The 10,904-nt window shown below is 39.4% G+C and overlaps 1 long non-coding RNA gene across 1 annotated transcript; it reads left to right on the top strand.

Annotated features, from left to right (window-relative positions):
* Positions 1-220: 220 nt before the first annotated feature.
* On the top strand, positions 221-10,441 carry LOC308474030. The gene is made up of 3 exons (XR_013984466.1): positions 221-300; positions 1,881-1,937; positions 10,176-10,441. It is a non-coding gene; the product is annotated as an uncharacterized lncRNA (long non-coding RNA).
* The last annotated feature ends 463 nt before the right edge of the window (positions 10,442-10,904 follow it).

Here is a 10,904-nt window from a genome sequence, read left to right as displayed (position 1 = left end):
AAACAGTGTATTGTGATGCTGTGAGCTGCTGCATCCACTTCCAACTTACTTTGTTCCTTGATTCAGAAACTGACCTTGGGGCAAATGTAGGTAAACAAGGAGAAAAGGAGGCCTAGTTAAGAGTGCAGTCAGAGCATCTTTTCTCACCAGGGACTGGGGCAAGGATTACAAAACCTAGAGTTCCCCCCAAGACACTGACATGACAAGCATTGTTTTCATCCAGGAGAAGACCCTCTGAGACAAAGATTCTCTACTAGGATCCTGGGAATCCATGTCATCAGCGTTTGTCCCTGCCACAAGGTACATTTCTGAGCTTTGAGGAATGGGGAGGTGGCAGGAGCAGAAGTGACCTACAGATAACATACAAGAACAAGATGATACATTACATCAGTGTCCTCTGTCAGCCACAAAAGAGCCTTCTCTTCCCAGTGCTAATGGGTGCATTGCTGGTGGTAGTGCTTTAGTTGTGCATCTTCCCTCTGCAGGTATCATGGGTAATGTCACGTGTTCCACAGCCTCGTTGGGATCATACATGAATTGGCAGGCTCAGACAGAGGAGGAGGATGAAGGAGAAGGGGTGTGCATTGTGGGAACTGGGGTTGACTCCAGTTATTATGGAAGGGGGAGTAAGAGCACCAGCTCTCCTCCCTTGCCTCTTCCATAGAGTGTAGAGCCTCACTGGGGTTTGGGAAGGACCTTGACCAGCTTCTGGGAAGGATGAGTAGGAGACAGCAGGGGAGGGCACAGCCTTGTCACTGATGGCCAGGGACCACCTTTGTAGATTGGTACAGACCCACATGACCAAATAAAAATGCAAAGTGAGAGAGTCTCACTAATAAGTTTACCGTGCCTCACCTTTAAAACTTTGACTGGAAGGGCATGGAAATTGTTGGGACATTTCCATTGCTTCTGTCCAGTTCTGAACTTCTTGCTTGGTTCCTGAATTCTTGACCTCTAATGCTAAGCCCGCTGCTGAGCCTTTACTGTTACTTGGCTAAAGAAAGAGCTTTCTCTTACTCATAAATAATAGCCTATGTTGTCATCCTTTAGGTAAGAGGCATGATACGTAGCCAGATTACAATATGCTAGGATGTGTTAATTAGGTTGAAGGTCAGGGAGAAAGTGAGGGGCATTTTATTTTATGTGAAGATTTCTAAACTACTTCACAACAAAAGGTTGACAATGAAGTAAGATGAAATATAAAGTACAAAAGGTTAGAAACCCAGTTAGCTCAAGACAATAAAACTAGTGCATACAGTGCATACAATTATTCCATAAAATGGCCAGATCACACTTCAAGGAAAGTGTGATCTTACTTAAAAATGTCTTTAATGGACACCTAACTATGAAAATGTTAGGGTCTTCATGAATGTAAGTTGCTAACTAATTCTAGAGGACTAAGCCCATAAGAGAACATCTGTTTGATGTAATATACATAGTAAAGGTAAAGGTAAAGGGACCCCTGACCATTAGGTCCAGTTGTGACCGACTCTGGGGTTGTGGCACTCATCTCGCTTTATTGGCCGAGGGAGCCAGCGTACAGCTTCCGGGTCATGTGGCCAACCTGACTAAGCCGCTTCTGGCAAACTAGAGCAGCACACGGAAACACCGTTTACCTTCCTGCTGGAGTGGTACCTATTTATCTACTTGTACTTTGACATGCTTTCGAACTGCTAGGTTGGCAGGAGCAGGGACCGAGCAACGGGAGCTCACCCTGTTGCGGGGATTCGAACCGCCGACCTTCTGATCGGCAAGTCCTAGGCTCTGTGGTTTAACCCACAGCGCCACCCACGTCCTTTGTAATACACATATGGAACAGCAAATACCAACTACACTTTATGCATTGTTTGCTTACATTTTTGCTTTGCACATTTTTCCAGAGCAACACGGAGATTTCTTGAATCAAGAGACTAGAGATACTTAATATGATTGGAACAGTGAGTTTCTTGGACTAAATCACAGCACACCAAGGCATTTTAGTGCTGTTGCTTTGGCTTTTTTAGTTGCCATTTTTATTCTTGGCCTCTTTTACTGTGATATATATCCTGGTACCAATTTTGATGAAGCCAGTGGTATATATGTATGAACAGGGATGCACAGCATATTGACATCCGGGGCCATCAGTTTCTATACAGAGCACCCAGAGATGCTTTGGATGTTTTGGACTGCAACTCCCACCAGCTCCAGCCAGCATGGTCAATGATAGAGAATGATGGGACTGCCATCATTAGTCCTGCCCAACAAATCTAAACAGTGCCATATCGGCTACCTCTGCTTGATCAACTGGATCAGGGACCATGTTTTTATGGCAAAGCTAGCCCTCAAGTGGCACATAAAACACTCATTAATCAGGATTAGAAGTTATTTACATAACATAATTACATGGCTCCAATTTTTTAAATAAATAAAAAATGCGATGAAACTCTCTACTTCAAAAAAAGATTTAAAATACTTTATTAATGGTTTTATACCAAGCACTGTTAAGGGGGAAATATATTTGATTTTCTTAAGTGTGATATAATGTTATATAATTAGCTTCCAATCACAGACAAGGCCCTATTCATCTGGATTAGATGGCATTAGCATAATAGAATTGCTTCTTAAGAAAAAGAAAATGCCGCAAAACACTCAAGGGAGCCTAAATACACCACACAGATATTAATGTAAAATTATAATTAAATTGAAACTATCATAAATTAGCCATACTATCATCATAACATTTCATTAGCCAACATATATTCATTGTAGTGCATGGGCTCAACAAGTTTACACATCACCCACTACAACAATGCCTTGTTTTTCCTGTAACTTCAAAATTATCTTAGAGATGGAATATAGGGTGAAAAGTTGTGTATTATCTCCTTCGGTATCATCATTCCTCTTACCTAGACAGATGCAGTATGACATACAGTGGGATCACAACCTACGCGAACTCCACCTATGTGATCACAGCTTTACCTGAATTGCCCATAGATAGATAGATAGATAGATAGAGGGTAGGACACCCTGAAAAGTACATTAATTGGACCAATGGTTATCTCCTAGAAGTTACTTAAGGTTTTGTTTAAATTGAGCACCATTGCTTTCCTGTCTATTTCCTCCTGAGTTGTTCTTTTATTTTCTTACATAAAGAACTGTAAGAACTTGTTCCCACCAGAGGGGATGCGTCTTCATAACATTTTTAATACAATCAAGATTACTGCAGCATAGTCTCTAATTACGCTAATACTAGCCCTCAGAAGACCTAGTAAATTTACAAAGGAAGCAAGCAAGGAAAAAGGAACTATGGACCACGATTATAACAGCAAGAATGACAGTTACACAAATGAAACCTTACAAGGTTGGCTCCAGAATGCTGGATTCGAACACCGCTGTCATTTCAAACTTCCAAGAGTGTATTGTTTGGCTTCTACTGACCATTATCACCTTGTGTCTATTTAAATATTGTCTGCATGGGAGATATAAAAATAGTCCACAGAGATCTTTGTGATGCTTCAATTTGCAGCTACTCCCATAGCAATAGCTTGCCATTGGAAGACCACAGAAGAGGCTGGCTGCATCTATTTTGGGAAATGGCTCTGTTGCAATGTTTAACACAATAGGGTCACTGTGTAGCACAAGTACTTTGAGACTGTTTGGATGCCCTCCCCAGAATATGAAAATTGGAATCGACAGATGATACGACATCAACTCTCCCATGTTTAATTTTGTAAGGGTGTGATACAAAATGGAAGCTAAAGTTATGGTTGCTTGAGGATACAAGTAAACACTTCAGCAAGTTTTAACTGTAACTCTTTATTGTGCTTGTACAAAAATAAGATTGTACTCTACACAGAATCTACTATTTGTTGTATTTTGGATAATTGTTGTGTTTTTTAAAAACAGTTCCCTCTAGCAAGCTGGAAACTACAGGCAGGATATAGTTGTCTGGAAACTGATGTATGTCAACTACTTTCAGTCAGGTCTGACTATAGTTTGCTTTTAATTCAGTGGATCACTTGTTATTTTATGATCAAGCATGATAGAAACATTCTTTCACATAAATACATTTACATGAAGAATTTTGAGAATGGTAGGGGATTGTATTGGAAAAGGAGATGCTTTCAGGGGACGTAAAATGGACTATAATGTGGAATTCAATTCCTCTATTTAATTATCCTATATTTTTAATAGAAGACATAGCAACAGAGTTCACACACCTGACTTTACTGCACAGACGAATGAGCCCAGCTAAAATGTCATTCAACTCTGGTTAGGACACATGACATTGATAGATGAAACTGAAAATTGCCAATTCAAGTTGACCCTTTCTTGATAAAACATGGCTGCTTTGAGCACAAGTGAGATAACTACCTAAATTAGTCATCATTAGAGTCCAGCAAACTCTGGGAAGCTTGACTTTCGGCTTTGGCACAAACCTGAACTATTTTTATTTGCTCTTCAAAAATAAAGGGGAGAGGGTGCTTAAGCAATACAAGTTATAGCTCTTCTATAGATTTATTCCACAATAAATTTGAGATTTCTTTTTGAAAACTCCTTGGTGTAGTAATCCTATACAGAAATCAACCCCACTGAATTCAGTGAAATTTACTCCAGATAATTTAGGTAATTTACTCCAGTTAATTTACTCCAGGTAATGTATTTAGAATTGTAGCCTAAGATACAAATTTTTAAAACACATTTTCCCCTTCTCCTTTCTTTCAGTGGTGAGCATTGTATAAGGGACTGCTCACTTCATTTCTGTATAAGCCAATGAAGCTTCTGCAGTATTTTGAGAGCTCTTGATGAGGACCAATAAACATCACTGACTTAGCAGATGATGAATGACTCATAACAAAAGGAACTGGTTTCAGACTGTGCATGACAAATTTCTCTCTCTGGGAGACTCAAATCTAGTCTCGCTAGTTTTAATAGGATTTATCACTGTGCAGACATTACTTTCAGCCATTTTCTGTGCTCATAGGCTATTTACCATTATGGTTTGCTAATACTATTTAGAAAACTATTTGGCTACTACTATTGATCATTTATATGGTACATTTTCTATCTGCATTGCAGTGCTTTCCACTCCTCATTGTGTCTGCCCCTCCAGAATAATAAGTGTGATGTAGGTTACTATCATTCCTACATTACAGGCAGTGAACAGAATGTGAGTGATGCTTAGCTTGTATGAATTGATTGCATAGACAAAGTTCATTATAATTACATTTACAAAAAGCAAAAAGAAATCCTACACAAAATACTAAAATTAGTGCTGAGTCAGAAATGTCCCTGGCCCCATTCTTAGGTCATGAAAAAGAGAATTCTGGCTTCAGGGAAAGAGGAAAATTGCAATATTAGGGGTGACTGGGTTTGGGAGCTTCTGCTGCAAAGTGGTAAAGGCTTGTTTCTTCACCTTTCCCTTTTTATACATCTTTCAGGTAGTTTCCCCACTGTAACATGTAGTAGCAGCACTCTCACTTGCTGGATCATTTGCAGGGAAACCAAAATGCTTGTTTACAAAGCTCTTGTACTACCATATGGACCACTTATAAACACCATCTCCAACTCCTCAAAAGTTTCCATCAATGCTGTCTCGGGAAAAATTTACACATCACTTGGGAAGACAGGCAAACTAATGTCAGGGTACTGGAAGAAGCAAAGATCACCAGTATTGAAGCAATAATTCTTCAACATCAACTTCGTGGGACTCGTCATGCTGTTTTGATGCCTGATGATCGTCTTCCAAAGCAACTACTCTATTCCCAACTCAAGAATGGAAAGCGATATACCGGTGGACAACAAAAGAAGTTTAAAGACCCTCTCAAGGCAAATCTAAAAAAAAAAAAAATGTAACGTAAGCACTGATAACTGGGAAACACTAGCCTGTGAGCACTCCAACTGGAGAACAGACTTTACCAAAGGTTTTCATGGACTTTGAAGAAGCACAAACTCAGGGAGAAAATGAGAAATGCGCTAAGAGTAAGGCATGTTTGGCAAAGCCTCACCGTGATCAACTCCCACCTGGAAACCTATGTCCCCACTGTGGAAGGATGTGTGGATCCAGAATTGGCCTCCACAATCACTTATGGACTTGCTGTTTAGCCCATTAATGGAAGACACAATCTCACTTGGCTACGAGTGATCACCATAGAAGAAAGAAGCAGCACTCTGATCAAAGAGCTAATAGTCCACCCAACGACTCCTCTGAAAGGGCACTGAAAGGGCTTCCCCACAAGAATCCTGAGAGCTGTAGTTTGTTAAAGATGCTGAAAGTTGTCAGGAGACCCCTATTCCCCTCACAGAGCTACAATTTTCATAGTGGTTTAAAAATCATCATCACCATAATCATAATCCTCAGTCCCTCTTCACAGAAAACTGGGGGTCTCATAACAAGTCTCAGAACCCTTAACTAACAGGAATCTTGGGAGAAAGCCATGTCTTTAAAGTATTATGATACAGTGGTACCTCAGGTTAAGTACTTAATTCGTCCATTCTTAACCTGAAACTGTTCTTAACGTGAAGCACCACTTTAGCTAATGGGGGCCTCCTGCTGCTGCCACGCCGCCAGAGCACAATTTCTGTTCTTATTCTGAAGCAAAGTTCTTAACCTGAAGCACTATTTCTGGGTTAGCGGAGTGTGTAACCTGAAGAGTATGTAACCTGAAGTGTATGTAACCCGAGGTACCACTGTACTGCTTTAAATGTATAGTGCAGACAAGCTCAATTTTTACCTCCATGACAGAATGCAACATGGGCTATAAAAACCATGCCTTCACATATGCTAATATTTCTTATCGCCTTGTTTTTGCTATGAAATCTATCAGTGCTTGTACTTTCTGTTGGATCAAAGATAAGGGATGGGTGGAGGAGGTAGGCATCTAGCTCTACCTCCTGACTTGTCAGGCTCTGCACCTTGACCTTTGATCTACCAGAATCCATTGGCAGGATGGGTGAGACATGCATAGAGCAATTCTGCTTTTTGAAAGCACCAGCTGCCATGGCTTTCAGTGCACAATGCTTCACACCATAGGCGAGCGAGTCCCAAAAGCTAGGAGGAAAACCAAAGTGCTTAAATAAAAAGCAGCTTGGAAAGTCAGAAAGGGCAACCTTCCATTTCATTCAGTATCAAAAATTTAAATAAATTGTGCCTATAGAAATCCTTTACACATTTTTTGTGACAGACTAAAAAGAAGAAGTTAACAGCTGTTATGGCTATAAAATCTTCCTTTATTATTGGTATACTAATCCCAGGAAGACAAATAAGGCTCAGCACATGCCAGGGATGCAGGCCTTCCAATCATAAATGAAAGATACATGGCATCAGTAAGGAAACCTATTGGCTGTGTCAATCATCTTTTATTTAGCAACACATGTTGGTAATGTAAACAGCATGGCACTAGATCCCTTTGGTAGGTTTAAATGCTTGGATGTGCAAAGCAAATAATAAAAGTAAATCTTGTCATGTTTGGTTTCATGGCCCTATAAATATGCAATCAGTTGTCAGCACAACAGCTTGTAAGTTAACAATATCAAGTTCCCATTTCCAATAAAATGTGGGAAGCATAATGTGTGATTATTTGCTACTTACATTTCTCCGATCTGATTCTATCTGCTGGAGATCTACTACAGAAGGAGACAGGCAGAAATACAAAATCAGCTTTTAAAAACAAAACAAAACTTCAGTTTGTAACTAGGGCATGAAGGTGATAACTTTATCCTGAAATTTCTTACTTGCATCTGGAAGAGATGGAAGCTCTTCAGATGTTATTTTAACCAGGTCAAAGTAACATATGGAGTGGACACTCACATATGGAGGATATGAGTGTCCACTCCTGTCTCCAATGCTCACATCCTCACTTCCCCCACCCTGACCTTCCCAGCTTAAAGGGAAGGTCTTAAGTAGCTCTGAAGGGGAATTCCTTGTGCATTCAGGTGAACCTGCTTAGTAGCATCTAGGTGACCAGAAACCCTGGTTGCATGTGGTTCTTGGTCACAGGGAAGGTTCTAGGTTCATTTAGGCAAAGAATCATCTTTCAGACCATTCAGTTCAGGAATGAGAGGGCTGAAGCTTGCAGGGATGCGGAGGAATAGAGCAATAGTGCACATTGTACACCTCATCTCTTCTGTGAGTTTCTTTCTTTCAAATGAAATGTGGGTGGGATTATGATGTGGATTTGTAGCTGGTTGACTCTCCATCAGCAAGAGTAGGGTGCCACAGGTTTTTGTCCTAGGGCAGGTGTTGTTCAACATCTTTATAAATGATGTCAATGAAGGTCATCAAGTGTGCAGATGACATCAAAATGGGTAGGATAGCTAATACTTTAGAAGATTTTTAAAAAGATTTAAGATTGCCTTGATATTATGGAGAATTGACTAAAGCTAACAATATGATTTTCAGCAAAGATAAATGCAACAGTCTGCATTTAGGCAGGAAGATGGCTAATACTGCCATCTTGGCTGCTGCCAGAGGCTCTATACCATTCACAAGTGCAAGATCATCAGGTATAGCAATTCCTATCACTTCTATCTATGCTGGCGAAATCTGATACAGGTAGGAAATGTGGATTTTCTTCCAGATGTTCAGATCTTAAAAGGTATGTGACCTGTGACAAAAATGTACAAGTCCCGCAAACGATGACTGTTAAGGGTCAAGAAATTGCTTCAACCCAATGAACTTTGTTGATAATTTATAATTACATTGCCACACATCTCCTATGCAAAGACAAGTGATAGGAAAATAGGAAGTTCAGAGCTATCAAAAGTGGATGAGCCATGAAAGTCTAAGTCACAATGAAAACAAAGATAAATTATCTGAAAGAACACAAAATAGTTAGCTGATTTGCACCCAGGGAAACTGAATGACAAAATACTCCTCCCAAGGGTTTCAAAACCAATTAAATGTTTGTGCATGCCCTGGAGAATGAAATGATGAGTGGAAGAGAATAAAGAATGTGACTTAAAAAACCCCCAACAACTCTCAAAAGATGTGGTGTGGATTAGAAGACTGGAGGGATTTAAGTTTACTGCAGTACAAAGTTTTTCTTGCTTTGTGTAGACTTTGCTCCATTTTTATCATTTTTATCATTTTGTTCCTCTGTTTGTTTCCCATTCCTTTTGGTGTTAGCAATGATTACCCCATAGCTACAATGGTTCCCATCTTTCTCTCTCTCACTTGAAGAAGAGAATTAAAATTTCACCTCAAGCATTCATGGTTCCAGAGAATTACTTTCTGTGCAAGAAAACAACAAAGAAAAGACTTTTTTTTTACTGAAGACAAGCTTTTATATTTACAGAAATTAAAGTTGCCTTTAGACAATTTGGCATGGAGAGATGGAAGAGGATATGCTAAGCTCATTACCAAAGAAGAAAGCTTCATTAAAATGAATTGTAGCAGCTCAGAAATACATATTTGTTTAACACAATATAGCTTGGTTCTTTCAAAGAGTATTATGGAAATACTGCATTATAGAGGCACAGCCCTGCTCTATTCTCCTTGCACTACCCCTACACATGAAGAAGACTCATTACTAGTGCCTTGCAGATGGCAAATATGGGTTCGTCACTAATCACTTTGGAAGGAGGGAGAAAGATCAAGTCTTCTGGAGCCTGGATAACAGAAGTGAAATATTGTTCTATGCGAGGATATGGAAACATCTGTCCTTCATCAAGGAAGAGAAGCTCTTCATGCATTATAACATCCCTTTAAAAAGCACACTCATCTTGCCAAGATATAAACCCATATATTTTTATCCCCAAGATTAATTTAAAATGTATTTATAGAGACAACATTTCTTAAAACTTACATTGCTGAAGATACTAAATGTAATTCTTTCCTGTTTAAAAATAATAACCTTATTTGACTCCATGGATGTAATTTCTTATTAAAGTCTGCTGAAAATTCACCATATGAAATTATGAGGAGTTTTCTTTTAAGGACATCTGTTCCATTCATCTTAGAAAGGAAAAATGACTCAGGAGATGAAAGGGGTATCTCTTCTTTCTTTCTTTTAGAAAGTACCATATTTTCAAATAGGACAGCTAGGCATACGCTAACTTTAAAATGGTTTGAGGCTCTCCATGGACATCTAGCTAGTTTCTGTGAGAACAGGATGCTGGACTAGATGGGCCATTAGTCTGATCCAGCAGAGGCTGTCCTTATGCTCTTATGTGCATTGTCTTCTCCTTACTCCTAGGTATACAGCATGAGGACAATGCAGCAGAAGAAATTCAAGGGTGCAGAATCCTATTAGCCTGACCAAACAATACATTCTTTGACCATCCAGTGACCAAGCACTGTACTGACAACTAAACAGCAGCTACCCTTTGGGAGGGATCAGCAATACAGAATAACCCTAGTTTCACTTGAATATCATGGCTAGATTTTCTTCAGCTCACTTAGTGTTGGTATTATGGCTAGAATTATTTATTTTTGCTTTATTTTTTTGTTCAGCCATTTAGAGACCACTTTATCCTTTGTCTCTAAGCAGTGTACCAGTGTGATTAAAATGATACAATAAAAGTAAAAAATAAATTAGAACTAACCAGAAAAATCAGAAAACTTCCTTTATTTATTTCAACAGAAAATGCCATTTCTAAAATTAGTGATGTTACTATGGCTATTAGTGATGTCACTGTTAGTGATGTCACTATGGCTGCATTCCACTGTCATCTGGGAAGATTTACTGGATCCATTCAGAGGCAGTGTTAGAAGAACATAAGCAACATTCTGAACTGTATGGGTCCTAGACTAGACAGTTCTCTATGAGATGAGAAACACACACACACACAGAGAAAGAGAGAGAGAGAGAGAGAGAGAGAGAGGGAGAGAGAAAAACTAGGGCTTGTAGTTTCAGAGAAGAACAAATCTCCTCATGTGACATGAGCTGCAGTCAGGCAGCACTTTATTCAGACTTCCTTACCTA

The sequence above is a fragment of the Podarcis pityusensis genome (assembly GCF_964106645.2).
Source record: "Podarcis pityusensis genome assembly, chromosome: 3".
NCBI lineage: Eukaryota > Metazoa > Chordata > Lepidosauria > Squamata > Lacertidae > Podarcis > Podarcis pityusensis.
This window is presented reverse-complemented; position numbering and strand designations above follow the sequence as displayed.